Source organism: Sceloporus undulatus, chromosome 5 (assembly GCF_019175285.1).
Source record: "Sceloporus undulatus isolate JIND9_A2432 ecotype Alabama chromosome 5, SceUnd_v1.1, whole genome shotgun sequence".
In the NCBI taxonomy this organism is placed as follows: domain Eukaryota; kingdom Metazoa; phylum Chordata; class Lepidosauria; order Squamata; family Phrynosomatidae; genus Sceloporus; species Sceloporus undulatus.
In genome coordinates, this window is record NC_056526.1 from 46001905 (window position 1) to 46013651 (window position 11747).

Below are 11747 nucleotides of genomic sequence, written 5' to 3' on the forward strand. Positions count from 1 at the left end.
CAGAACAGAAGGGGAACGTTCGGCGGCAATGTTCTCGCTGTGCGATATACAGGGTTCCCTGCTGCCTCCTGTCCCCAGAACGGTCCCTTTAAGAACGCTCAGGGGCCGTTCTAAGCTGAATGCGATAAACTTCTTTCTCTACAAAAATTAGCATAAGCAGGGTTACTAAGGGACAAACCTTCATTTCTGTAGTTCATTCCAGTTGGTATGAACTGGTTCACATCATGCATACTATCTTCATGTAGAAAATTATGAAAACAATATTGATATAACTTTAGAGTAACATTTTCAGTTACTCAAGTAATCATCTTACACCTGTGATGTCTCATTCCACCTCTCCTTTCACCTTGGGCTGTTTGATATGCAGCTGTTCTCTGGCCTGGCCCTGCTATTAGGCAGAATGAAGTGCTTGTCTCAGGCAACAAGTTTTGTCAGAAAAAGGCAGAAAATTATTAAGTTATATTTACTTTCTTTACTTTCTTATGCTTCATGTCAGTTTTGTTTTACTGCCAGGGATGAGGACAGATGTGCCCCCCCCGTGCCAAAATAACTTAACTGGGTTTGGATACAAAGCACCTTGACTTGAGTAGGGAGCTTATCGCATGAATTTTAAAACCCCAGCGAGATGTGGGATGGAGGCAGGGATTATTCATGCTAAATCACATGCTTAATTGCTGCCTGCCACCAGCCCAGGTCCTAGCCGTGCTCTGCCAACACTTTTTTGAAGTCAGAAGCTTTCCAGCTTCTAAAAAGTGCTGGTGGAGCATGGCTGGGACAAGGGCTGATGGCAGACAGCAATTAAGCATGCAATAATCCCTGCCTCCATCCTGTGTCCTGTCCCCAGCCTGTTTTAAAGGAACCAGTTTTAAAGTTCATGCAATAAGCTCCTGAGTCATCCGCTATTCTGCCACAGGCACCAAAATGTCCTGGGTGACCCTGAACATCCTAAGCAAAGTTTCTTAGGCAGTCCAAATTTCCTGGCATTTTGGATAAGACTATTTACCTATCCAGAGACCAGGGATTCTTGTTTTATTTCTCGAAAAACTAAAGCAAAAGAATGCAAGGGAAAGAAAGAAGGAAAAAAGAAAGTCAGAGAGGGGTAATAAAGTAATGAAGGAAAATAGAGGGAAGCAGAATGGATGCAGAATGTGCAGCTACCTCCCAAATGTGGCCATAAATGCCCTTTAATATAGATCAGAGTGATGGGGCCATATCATTCGCCTCAATTTGATAAAAAATTTATAGGAAAACAAGTAGATTATTCTTACAAAACAATGGAAAGAAAAGGAAAGAGCCACTGGTGACATTTCACCTAGAAAGATTATGAGCTCTGTAAAGTAGTATAACCCACTATTCATACCTCAGAATCTTTCTGGGGGGACAGAAGAGCCTTCAGTGCTTCTTTTATTGCCTCTCTCTTGTTTGGCAAGCACACTCCATATCAGCAGTGTCTTCCAAAACAACTCAATTGGGTCGCCATCTGCAGTGATGCCTCTTACTGTTCCCTTGGCATCTTAACTGGTATGATGTGTCTTTGTCCCAGTGTTCCTTGGTAATGTTAGCAGAGTGAGTTGCAATCTAATTAAGCTCTGAAATATCAGGATGTTGAGAGAAGTACACTTTATTCCTGCAGTGCCATCACACTTAAGACTTTTTTATTAGGGAAAACAGGAAAGCAAATGTTTAATAAGTACATACACGGAGATTGGAAAGATAATAAAAACTATAGTTCTAACCAAGAAAGAAAGCAACACAAGGAACCATGTTTGCTCTTATTCTTCCCAGATGATTGGCAAGATGTCTTCTTTCCAAGGACAGTGTGAAGTTCTGGAGCTCTCTAAATATGTTATGGAGTACATATTGGAAGAAATAAGAAAAAGTATTGTTAAGTATTCTATGTACATTAGGAATATTAAGGCAAGTGCTCTGTTGGGAGGAGATGAGAGGATGGAATGGTGGAGATGATTGATGATTTGTTGCGAGTTTAAATGAAAAGGTAAGTGTGTTAGTTACAGTCAGTTATGAGGTAGTTACAGGGTAGAGTTAGAGTAGTCAGAATTGTCAGGTTTAGTAAGAGTTAAGTTAGCCCATTTGGGATATGAGTCCAAAATGGTTGTTGTTAACCACCCTCCTATCATTATTCTCTTCTCTAATGAATTATGTCTTGTCATGATGTGACCAAAGTATGACAGCCTCAGTTTAGCCATCTTAGCCTCCAGGGAAATATCAGGCTTGATCTGCTATAGGACCCACCTATTTGTCCCTTTTGCTGTTCATATTTGCTGTTCAACAGTCAAAGATATGCAGATGACACCATACTATTAGCAGAAAACATTGGAGACCTAGAGCAACTACTGAGAAATACTCATGGTATACTCAAATCAGTCAAGACATAATTCATTAGAGAAGAGAATAATGATAGGAAAAGTGGAAGGAATTAGGAAGAGAGGAAGACCATATGTTAGATCAGGGGTAGGCAACCTTTTTGAGCCGGGGGCCGGATTGCTGTCCCTCAGACAACTAGGGGGGCGAAGCCGGGGTGGGTGGAGCTTCCACCCGGGGGCGGGGCCGCGTGCCGGGGTGGAGCCTCCACCCTCTGGCGGCGGAGCTCCCACCCTCGGGGGAGGAGCTTCCACCCCCAGGGGCCAGGCCACCTCCTCTTTGCCGGCCCCTGACGGGGCCCCAGGCCCTGTTAGAGGCTGGGAAAGAGCCGGCGGGGACCGCCAGTGCTGTAGGCCTCCCCCTCTTTGCCGGCCCCTGATGCCATAGGCCCGCTGCCGCCGGAGCCCTCCTGGAGGACCCCAGCGAAGGCAATGGGCCTCTGAGAGGCCCGCTGCTGTCGCAGGAGCCCTCCTGGAGGGCCCCAGTGGAGGGAACGGGCCTCCCAGTGGCCCGCTGCCACTGCCGAAGCCCTCCTGGAGGGCCCCTGCGATGGCAACTGGCCTCCCAGGGGCCTGCTGCCGCCGTCGGAGTCCTCCTGGAGGGCCCCTGTGATGGCAACGGGCCTACTAGGGGCCCACCGCCGCCATCAGATCCCTCCTGGAGGGCCCCAGCGACGGCAACGGGCCTACTAGGGGCCCACCGCCACCATCGGAGCCCTCCTGGAGGGCCCCTGTGATGGCAACTGGCCTCCCAGGGGCCCGCCGCCACCGCCGGAGCCCTCTTGGAGGGCCCCAGCGATGGCAACGGGCCTCCTAGAGGCCCGCTGCCGCCGTCGGAGCCCTGGACACCGCCATTTTGGGCAAAAATGGCGGCGCCCAGAGTGGCAAAAAGCCGCAACCGTCGTCATCATCGGCGGTGGCAGGAGCAGCCGGGGGCCGGCTCAAAGGCCTGCGCGGGCCGCATTCGGCCCGCAGGCTGGAGGTTGCCGACCCCTGTGTTAGATGAATGGACTCAAGGAGGTATGAATCTGCAGAAACTGGGAAGGGTAGTGGAGGATAGAGGGTCTTGGGAATGTCTCATCTACAGAGTCACCATGAGTCGAGATCAACTCGAGGATGGTTAACAACAACAATATGGGCAACATGGCTACCTCTGAATATGTTTCCTAGAATAAATATGTAAGTGTATACATTTCTGTAACAACTAAGCAAAAGCATGTGTTTGAACAAGTAACTGAATAGTTTCATTATTATCTTCTTGTGTTAAATAAATGATGATGATGATGATGATGATAATTATTTCTATCCCGCCTCTTCAATAAGATCGAGGTGGCTTACATCCATATAAACCTTATAGCACAATAAAATAAATCCCAATATCCTCTCCCACCTTAAAACGACTCCACAATACAATAAAACTATAATAAATACAATTAAAATAATTAAAGCAGTAGCAACAAGAACAGGACATCATGAGGTAATCCTTAGAACAATCCATATCAGTGGTGGTAACTAGGTCAGTCATTCAGGGAAGGCCTGTCAGAAAAGATCCATCTTAACAGCTTTTTAAAAACTATCAAGGACATTCCATAATTTGAGAGCGGCATATGAATTTTATTTACACAAACACATACTTACACACATACATATACACATCCCTTTTAGGGTCACTATATTGAGATGCTGAGCATTGTGTAGTGGTATGAGTGTTAAACTATGACTGGAAACTAGGGTTCAAATCATCATTCAACAATGGGAACCCATTGGTTGATGTTGGGCAAGTCATACTCATTCAGCCTCAGAGGAAGGGAAAAGCAAAACCACCTCTGAACAAATCTAGTCCCAAACCCCCATGATAGGTTCAATTTAGGGTTGTTATAAGTTGGAAGCAACTTGAAGGAACACAACAATAACAGCAACAATGAATGATGAGATTAGGCTATTGAAAAGGGCAAATACAGTGGTGTTTGTGATGGCAGTTGATATACAATTGCAACTGATATCTTTGGGAACCAGGGTGCAGAATTATAGATGAAGCCACAGAAAAAGAGTTACAAAGAGGATTATTTAATGAGGTAACAGCAGCCTTTTAAGATGGGTGTTCATAGAAGGTAGGAGCAGGTTAGGTAATCAGAAGTAGGTTATCACAAGTGGTATAAGTGGTGGGACAAGAAGAAGTCCCAAAGAAGGAGGCCTGTATAAAGCAAACATCAGGCTGTGAAGACCTGAAAGAATTACTTAGAGATGGTTCTCCCTTGTGCTTGTTCCAGTAACAGCCTCTACCCTTTGAGAGGAAAGAATGGAGCAAGTGCAGCCATCAGATAGAGATCAATACACTGCCATTTAATCTCCTTGCTTATTTCTCAGAAAGAAAACAGAAGTCCAAGTAAGGACAGATTTAGCAAAGAAGGCATGATTATATAGGTCATAAACAATTTTCTGTTGGATTTGCTTCTAGAGCAACAGGATAATGCTGAAGCCTATTGCCAGAGGTGTAATTTAGTCCAGATCAGCTCTCTGTTGCTATATTCATAATTATTTGCCTGAACCACAGATCTTATTTTAAATTTACTTTTTGAACCAATTTGCCAGCTGTCAACAGATTATATAATTCACCACATATTCGTAACAAAGTTAATTGCTCCAAAACCAGAATCCAAATGGGAAGACCTTTTTTAAAAAAAATAAATAAAATAAAAGGCCGATGCCTGAAACATTGACACTCTATATGCAGTATTTGTAGGTTCTAATTCAATTTCATTACTGTTATGTTGCCTGCAGAAGTAATGGCATAAAAAGTGCAAATATTTGAGGCTACCACTTTTATGGCACATGGATAGAGATACTCTCTACCATGGCAATTTGGAAACTTGAACTGAAATCTTGAAACAGAACATCAGACTGAATGCATTATGATCTATGTGCACATGCTTGCTAAATTAGGTGTTGTGAATATGTGACTGTTTTTATTTCATTGGTCTACAACTCCCAACATTCCTGAACATTACCATTCTAGATCAGACTTCTGGGAGATGGAGACCCAAAAAATACTGAGAATCACCCTACAATGCAATCCTGGTATGTGGTAAATTGGATGGTAAATTTTGACAAAAGTACTGAAGGTTCTGGAGTAAAGAAAGGGTCTGGATTGTACTGACAGAGTAGAGATTTTATATGTATGGTAGCATCTTATTCATGCAAAAACCAATCCTGTGAGGGGATTTGTTCAAAACACATACATCCATACATGGGTCATCTATTGCAGTATTTATAATCAATTAGTTTCCAATCATGACAATGGACTTGATTGATTGCCCTCTAGGACACCATTATATGGTTAAATATATCTGACTATACTTCATCCTATTGGCTGTGATTCTTCATTGGCTGGGACACTATGATATTCTTACTATAAGATTATGTAATAATTACTCATGCAATTATTCTGAGGAGGAAAAAGATCTAGGAATGATGAATGATGTTTGGTCTAAAACTGCAACAGATTGGGAAAACAATTATCACCACCAGTTTACCAGATAGTTATTTCCCTCTGCTCCCATAGTTGTGAATGATAGACTGCCACTGATCTAAAGTCCATAAATTTTGGTTTTTCCATGTTAATGTCAACAACAACAAAAACAATTTATTTCTTACCCATTTCTCCCCATGGCTTGAGGTAGGGTACAACATAGATTAAAATACAATAACTAACCATTAAACATATGAACACAGGATTAAAACATATAAATATAGGATTAAAACAACCATTATACTTTAAAAATCATACAGATTATAATACATCAATTTAAAATTCATAGTTTAAAATCAACTGGGTAGGCTTACCAGAAAAGATAGGTCTTTTATACTATTTTAAATTCAGACAGCATGTTTAGTTGTAAAATGAACAAATACAATGCAATACAATATAATATGATCTTATGCATGCATCATTGTACATATATTCCACTGATTTCAGTGAGAAACTATTTTCTAGTAAGCATGCATAGGACTGATGTGTGAAAAAGTGGGGATGCCCCACTTTCCTTGGTCATGCTCACTGTTGACATATCACTTCCAGAAGGGCCATTCTGGCATCATAATTTCTCTGCTTTACTTGTCTCTGTGTTGCACTTCTCTCAAATACTGCTATCACATACTGTATTCCACCTGTTGTTACTGGCGGGAAGACCAATTCAACTCTTTCTAACCAGTGTTTTTGTATGAAAATCTGGTTAAAAATGCTTTTTGTTTTACAATTAAGAAGCTGCAGAGAAAAATAACAAAAGCACAACTGCATTAAAGAGATGTTGCATTTGATTTAGTGAAAAACTCTGAAACTAAAAGCTGAGGTAGTTGAGATTTAGTCTACAAAAACTTCAAAGAAGCATTGAGGAGAGAATCCTAAATTTAACCCCCAAACACATGATAGATCAGGGAGCTGGCAAATGGTGCCAAGGTGAAGTACAGGTCAGCCAAATTGGCTGGATGTAGAACAAACATTTGTTGATGACCCTGACATAAATGCAGAGGAAAGTCACAGAACAAGATCAAAACACATAGATGCTGGAAAGAGATAAGACAGCAGGGTTAGCAAAACCCTTAGTTAGCACAATGATCACATAACACTAGGCAAGGAGGCACATGCCAGCGAAATCAGAAAACCAAGGTCCAACTGACCAGGGTTGAAAAGATCATTTGGATTATACATACTCATTGCTTTCTGTGATACAAGGTATCACTATTGGTAATAATTTCAGAGTTTGTCAAGAAGTTAGGGGCACTCAGCTTGAAAAGTCTTGTGGGGGATAGGCTTTTGTTATAGCAAAATCCTATATAAAGGTGCTGAAGAAGAGATAAAAAACAAGAATTTTCCTAACTTGTGCTTAAGATGACATTATAGCCCTAGTGGACTGGGACCTCAATACTTGATGCACCACCTCTCCCTATATGTGCCTACCTGAGGATTGAGGTCCTACCAGTGAGATCAGCACATTGTTTGTGGAATGCTCTTTCCTTGGAGACCTTATTGGTGCCAACATTGGTTTCGTTTAGGCACCAAGTAAATATATGGCTGCTTATTGAAGCCTTTAGGCCACACTGATTTTCTTCAAATGTGTATGTACATGGTGTTAAATAGCTTTAATCTTTTACACCTGTTGAAACTTGTTAATGTGTTCAATATGTTTTTAGTACTGTATTGGATTTTATTGATTGTATCTGTATGCTTTTATCGGGCTGTAACCCCACCTCAATCCGCAGGGAGAGGCGGGGAAATATAAATAAAATTATTATTATTATTATTATTAGTGTATATACATTATTTTTCTCATTTTAAATTACTTTAACCTGTTTGTATTAATCTTATTTGTATGCTGCCTTGAGATCTTTAGATACAGCTTTTAAAAATTTAGGCAAACTTGAGATGACTGGTAAGAAGGGTTATTGTTCTTGTAGGAAAACAGGTTATGGTTGTAACTCGGCTTATTCTTGTGCTATGTTTTCTAATTTTAGGGAAAGGGTGAAGTGGCAATTTTTCTTTTAAACTCTGTGCCAAATTTTGCTTTGTATCACAAAGAAATTTTACAATTTTACAATTAAAAAAATTGTGGCCAAGATGCCAGAACAGCTATGTTGTTAGCTATACCAGCAACTCCTGGCCTCATTCCTGCCCCCATCGTGCTTACTTGGGCATTAGCCACTGTGAGCAATGGAGGTATGCCTTACTGTTGATTGGGGCATATTGACATTTCCATCCCTTCCTGCCAGTGATCTCTGGTGAGACAATCAAGCAGTACTCCTATTGCAATTCTTTTTTGCACCAGAAACTGCTGGCCAGAGAGGGGTGGAAACATAAGTCTGCTGCATGCTGATCAATAGGAGAATAGATCTCTATCGCTTGCAGTGGCTGAGGTCTGGTAAAGCAAGATTTATGGACTTTTACACACATAGCAATAGTGCCATGATTGGGAACATGTAGATTTTGTGAATACAAACCAGCTATGGATCTATAACTCTAGGTTAGAAATTCATTACAGCAATATTGAATTCCTATATAAATCTGGTTGAGAAGTTGTCTGTGACATATACAAATTTTGTATCTGTACTCTGGTAGATCACAGCATTTGTCCAGAAGTGTCTGGGGAGATCTAGACATGTTTAGTTAACCACGAAGCCTGCGGCTGCAAAAGCATAAACTACATTCTTTCAGAAGAATCCTGCACTAAGGCAGAATTTGCAACATGACTCATTTTTCATGGTAGAATTTATTCGTTACCATTGTAATCACAGTCTAAACAATTATCTGTGAGATTTTCTTTTCTTTTCTTTTGCTTTCTTTTGAAATATGATTTACTTAAAAAACAATTTATTCATTTTATATGTTAAAAACTATTTGCAGATGAATTTCTTTAGTCCATGTTAGTTTTAAAAAATAAATTCTTAAGATAACAACTATCATTGCTGGTTTGGGTGTTTCACTGTCATTTATGCCTTTTGCTAACTGGAAACCTAATCTTTGGTATATAAAATGCCATAGGCAGGTTTACTCTTTTATATTTATTGTTTTATGTCCAGCACTGTGCAAATCTACAGCACTATATAAATAAAATATAAGAATAATAACAAGATTTTAAAAAATCAGAAAGGTATTCATATGATTCTTCCATTGGCTATTGTCTAAGACTTTGACATATTCTGTACACTGCCTGCAAACTGAAGCTGTTTTGATGACCATGGTGAATCCTATGTTTGTTTGTTGTAACATGCAAAACCCAATGGCATCCAGGATCTACAGTTGTTTCATTACATATTAAATATTCAGATGATTTAGTGTTCCGCTTTATTTTAAATAAGTATTATTTCTTTCATTACTATAGCCCATGGATGGGAATTGTGTGACCTTACCAATGTTGGAGTGCGCCACCATTATTCCTCACTGTTGGGTATGTTGGTGAGGGCTACTAGGATTTGTAGTCCAGCAACATCTGGAGGGCCATCTGATTTCCAATCCCTCTCTTGTCCACCAATAAAGAGAGATAATTAGAAAATGAAAGAATCAGAACAGTTAAATTCTGGACTACAACACTCAGATAATGGTGTAATGATGATAATTAATACTGATAATGCTGATAAGGCTGATCACTGATCACTGATAATGCTGGCTGGGGAATTCTGAGGCCTGTGATCTAAAGCATATACTTTTCAAAACTCTGCTTGGGCACTCATTACTACCTGAACAAATCATCTTTTTTTGGATAGGAATTATTGGGATGTTTGTTAAGAGTTTTGGGTACTTTGGACCCCTCACTTCTCCTTTCCATACTCTGTCAACTCTCCTGTTGTTCATAATACATTTTTGCAAGCCAGTGTTAATTTTGCACAGGCAGGCAAAGCCCCATTTTCTAAGTAAAGGTTAATCATCCTCGAATTCTATCTTCCTAGCTCTGTGATAAATAATGCATGATAAACAAAACTGTGTGAAGCTGAGCATGAAGGATGTTGTCGATTAGTCATTTATCTTTTAAGCAGGAGACAAGCTTTTCCTGCCAAACTGGCTTGGATTCATCTATACAGTTGTCATATGATATTTTTACATCCCTAGGTGGTTGTAAAAATAAAGGTGATTTTTATTCATTCTTGTAGGACAGGTTTGGGTACAGGATGCCCCCTTATGCCTAACCAAAAAAAAAGGGCAAAGAGGGCAGATAGTTCTTTAGAATATGCATATACAAAATATTTGAAAAATCATTTCTATAAGCAAAATAAAATACATCTTACCAGTGAAGGCTGGTGAATTCCATGTCAGTAGGGCGGTGAAGCTGCTTGGTGTTATCCAAACCCTATGGAAACGATCCAAGATATTAAATCCAATTCCTCCAAACCATAGATAGCACTGAATTTTAGTGTGTACTGAAACTCACAACAGACTTACCAACCCACTAATATAGGAGCCATCAGCCAATAGGACCATTCATACTACAGAATAATAGTGCTATTATTTCACCTTAACTGTAATGGTTCCATCCTGTGGAATGCTGGGGTTTGCCAGTTTGGGAGGGGATTTAGAATTCTCAGCAAAAGAGCTACAGACTGATCAGATGCATAGCTCTAACAGCTGCTAACATTCTTCATCATTGGATGTGCTGTCCAGGGCTAATGGGAATTGTTGTCCAACAGTATCTGAAGGATTGTACTTTGCTCAGCCCTAGTCTACTGTCAGAAAGACTTGAAAACAATGCTCCATTTTCCTTGCAACTATAAGAATGTAGTCCTGAGCCATAATGTTGATTTCTCCCCCACATTTTGTACTCCATAGTCTTGTTGGATTGAAGCTCCTATCATCCACAACCACCACTCATGCATTCAAGGGTTGATGGGATTTGGAGACCAACAATAAGTGAAACTATGTGCCACATAGTTTCAATTCCTGTCTTAGAGAACAGAGTTTAATAGATCTGAAGAACACAGGGTGATTATTATGAAAAAGTATTTGTTGTATGCATGAACACAATCCTGTTTGTAAGGGGAAAAGTTTTTGCTATGCTTGCATAGTCACTACACTGAGATCTGTTAGGATTATATAAATAACCTATCAGCAAGTACAAAATGTGGCTTAATAACAGCTGGGTAAAGGTTCATCCTGTACTTATAACATCATCTACCTCTGTGGTTTTGATGTGGTGTGCCTCTCACACTCTTTTTAGTGTCAATAAGATCTTGTTATTTTCAAAGTGGTTAATTTTGCTGCTCTTTACTCAATGTTCTGGATAGAAAATGTTTTGTTTTTATAAAGAAAACTTTTCTTCCCTTGTTTGATCAAACTGCTGTTAAGAGCTTTAAAAAAATCAATCATTTGATAAAGAATATTATACTACATGATAATCTTTGCTATATTTTACTAGCATGTAGTGATAATTCACAACATGAAATAATATTGCGCTAACTAATTTATTGTGATATATCATTTTTACATCTTGGAACTTTGGCCAACTGGAATATAAATCAAGAATGACTACAGTGTCTAAATTCAGACACTATAGTAAACCAGCATCTGTATACAGTAGTTCACATAGTTGCCTTGATGTGCCATAGTTAAAGCCAATGTTCTGTGTTTGCTGGCTACTGTGCTGCTACACGTTTCCATTCGTCACCGCTTTACAATGTTGGGAGAACCATTTGTCTATTCAGCCCTTACCCTTCATACTTGATAACATCTGCTTGGAGAAGGAGAGTGACTACATCAGAACACGAGTTCATAAAAGCCACTGAGTATCACTGAAGAGAACAACCTTGACCAGTGGTTCTTAACTTTTTTTTTTTTTTTACCAGAGACCCCTTTAAATACATTATTGCTGTGGAATGCTGAAG

The 11747-nt window shown here is 40.0% G+C and overlaps 1 long non-coding RNA gene across 1 annotated transcript; it reads right to left on the reverse strand.

Moving 5' to 3' along the window:
* Positions 1-1640: 1640 nt before the first annotated feature.
* LOC121930312 lies at positions 1641-10289 on the reverse strand. Its single transcript, XR_006103913.1, has 3 exons — positions 10158-10289; positions 9285-9394; positions 1641-1837 (listed from the first exon to the last, which is right to left on the reverse strand). It is a non-coding gene; the product is annotated as an uncharacterized LOC121930312 (long non-coding RNA).
* Positions 10290-11747: the final 1458 nt, after the last annotated feature.